The sequence below is a fragment of the Monodelphis domestica genome, chromosome 5 (assembly GCF_027887165.1).
Source record: "Monodelphis domestica isolate mMonDom1 chromosome 5, mMonDom1.pri, whole genome shotgun sequence".
NCBI classification, from domain to species: Eukaryota; Metazoa; Chordata; class Mammalia; order Didelphimorphia; family Didelphidae; genus Monodelphis; species Monodelphis domestica.
The window spans coordinates 62,345,123-62,348,061 of record NC_077231.1 but is presented as its reverse complement, the minus strand read 5'-3'; the positions used below and the strand labels follow the sequence as shown (position 1 = coordinate 62,348,061).

The window sequence follows — 2,939 nt, the reverse complement described above, 5'->3', positions numbered from 1 at the left end:
ATTTACAAATCCCATATAGCATTGAGTTTATTTTTATTTGGAAGTGAAATTAGAACTTTTAACTATTAATACAAATGCCAAGATACTACACAAAATATCCACAGGTAGGTTTTTTTTTAATCACTTTTTGAATTGTTTACAAACATTTCCTACATAATCCAGCATACAACAGAGAAACGGTACATCTTTCTTTCAAATCTGCGTACAATGGAAAAACAAGTATATATATATATATGTATATATATATATTATATATATTTTTTACAAAGTTTAACTAGTAGACACCAGGCAAGTTGACAGTTGTATAGTCTACAAGGGAGGAATTATCTAAAAATAATCAGAATTTATTCAGCTTCAGTCATTTTCATAACCAAGTGTTATTCTGATTAGTAAAACTTGCTGCTAATCAGGCTTCAGGTGTGTACCTATACCAATTTGTGGTGCTGCTCCCAGCTTGGTTGTTCTTCACAATTACTAACATAGAAAACTGTGCTGCAAGTAGAGGCAAGCATTTGCAAAAAACAGCTTATTGCATGAATGAATGTGATATAATTCCTTCCCAAGCAATGGACTTTCAAGTCAAGTTGTCACCAGGACTTATTTGCTTATTTATGTCCAGGAAGATACTCCTATATCCGCAGAGGAGCTGAAAATCAAACTTTAGTGTTTAATTAGTGCTGCTTAAGTCTAGGGGGAAAGATTTATCCATTTGAGATTTAATGTCTTAAAAAAATGACCACCAAAAATAGGTTCACTAAATTTATTTTTAAAAAATCACAAAACATTTCTTACAAAAGAGAATTACATTCTGCACACTGCTCTGAATGGATGCCAGGGACATGTGGACTATTGATACTCTTTCTCCCCTGTCCCAGCCCCCCCCCCCCAAAAAAAATTACAGTGACCACAAAGCAAGGTATTCACAATAGTTACAGGAGGGGAAAATTTTTCTTTTTACCACCACCAATGAACAAAAATAAAATTCACTCTCTCTGCTGCTGTTTCAAAATTTCAATGTTAGTTTTGCGTGCTCTCCCCCCCCCCCCCCATTTGTAAAGAAATAAAACATTGCATCTGGCAAACAGCAAAGATTTCACTACACCTCAAATGCAGAACACCTATGAAGCAGAGGAATGTTGGCTTTTTAAACAGAAGCGGATTAAAAAAAAAAAGATGCAGGACTCCTTCAGTTCTTCACTAGTCTTAGAAAAACTTTCCAGAATACTGCTTCATACTATAAAAAAGAAAAAAAAATCTTGCATTAAAATCCTTCAGCATCTGCATACTGCTTCACACTGTTTTGCAGTAAATACTGTGCATTCTGTATCTGGCCCTGTGTTCCTGTAATGGTAATAATTCCATCCTCAGATCCTTCCAAAGGTTCATCCATTTTGATTGATGCTCCAGATTCATGACGTATTTGTTTGATTCGCCGACCACCTTTGCCAATAATAGACCCAGCCAAATCTTTGGGAATAGTTACTTGTGTTGTAATAATGGGTCCACCAAGATCACCCTGTATAGGAATAATCATATCCAGAACCACCCTGTGGTTCATAAGCCATCTGCCATTTGGAAGGACTCCATGTATCTATTGCAGAGTCCCCAGTCTCATCAGCACTAAAACCAACCATAATGGTCACCGGGTCTTCCTCTTCTGTCATAAGCCATAAGATCCCCTCCTCTAGGTGGTGGTGGTGGAGGAAGAGGAAGATTTCGAGCTCTGCTACCACCCCTGCCACCGCGTCCAGGGGGAGGAGGTGAGGGTCCTCTAAGAGGGATCATGTCATCACAATCCACAACCTGGAGGCATTCGATCAAAGCTTCCTCTTCCCAGCATGGGAAATCCTACAGGGCATCCTCATCCATCATCAAACATCGTCGTGAAACTGCCGTAGTCGTAGGTTTCATCATAGAAATTGACATCATAGGGCTGTGAGCGTCCTTTGAAGGGAGACTCAGATATAAGATCCAATAGGATCTGGATGCACTCCACAACTCTATCAGTGGAATGAGGACAGCATTCCTGGAAAAGCTTCATAGTTGTCTGAGTGTTCTCTCCAAGTTCTTTGATTTTAGCTCCTTTGACCCCAATAATTCCTCCTGCCAGACTCTTGTGAATCAACAGTCTTAACTCGCACCCAATGTCGCTTCCTTTATAGTGTTGGTCATTTAAGCATTCCACAGCATCAGATTGGAGTGGGAGCTGTCTGGTTGCAGTGGGTGATGGCAACTGCAGGCCCTCTTCCATGGTAAGGATGATTTTCTCCAGTATTTCTCCGATTGTTTCAATATCTGCACTGATAATCAATATGCGCTCGGGGCCACTGCTGTCTGGGTTACTGAAACACTGGCATTGGAGTCTGTACGAAGTGCTTTAATATTTTTGCCTCCTTTCCCAATCCCTGCTCCAGCATTCTTGCTTTGAAGCAAAATGAGCAGTTCAACCATCTCATCAGTGTTTCTAGATCTCCTCCGAATCTTCAGCAGGGCGCTTACCAAATTTGCCATTGGTTTCAGTATTGGGGAAGGTTTCTTCTGGCTGCTCAGTCTCCATTTTCTCAGATTAAATGGGTAGACAGTCAGTATTATATATCCTTGTGTCCAAGTCCGTGAATTGTGAGTGGTAACTTGCAATTTTGGAGTTAACCTATATAGAATCTAAGAATGAATTCTATTTGGAGGGAACCATAACTATATAACTCAAATGTACTTGGTTTTGTGTTTTTTTTTAATTTTATTCCTTTTTATTCTTAACCTATATAGAATCTAAGAATGAATTCAACTTGGAGGGAACCATAAATATATAACTCAAATGTACTTGGTTTTGTGTGTTTTTTTTAATTTTATTCCTTTTTATTCTTAACCTATATAGAATCTAAGAATGAATTCTATTTGGAAGGAACCATGAATATATAACTCCAATGTGCTTGGTTTTG

The 2,939-nt window shown here is 38.6% G+C and overlaps 1 pseudogene; it reads right to left on the bottom strand.

The window, feature by feature from the left end:
• Positions 1-1,055: 1,055 nt before the first annotated feature.
• On the bottom strand, positions 1,056-2,586 carry LOC100013675 (heterogeneous nuclear ribonucleoprotein K-like; annotated as a pseudogene).
• Positions 2,587-2,939: the final 353 nt, after the last annotated feature.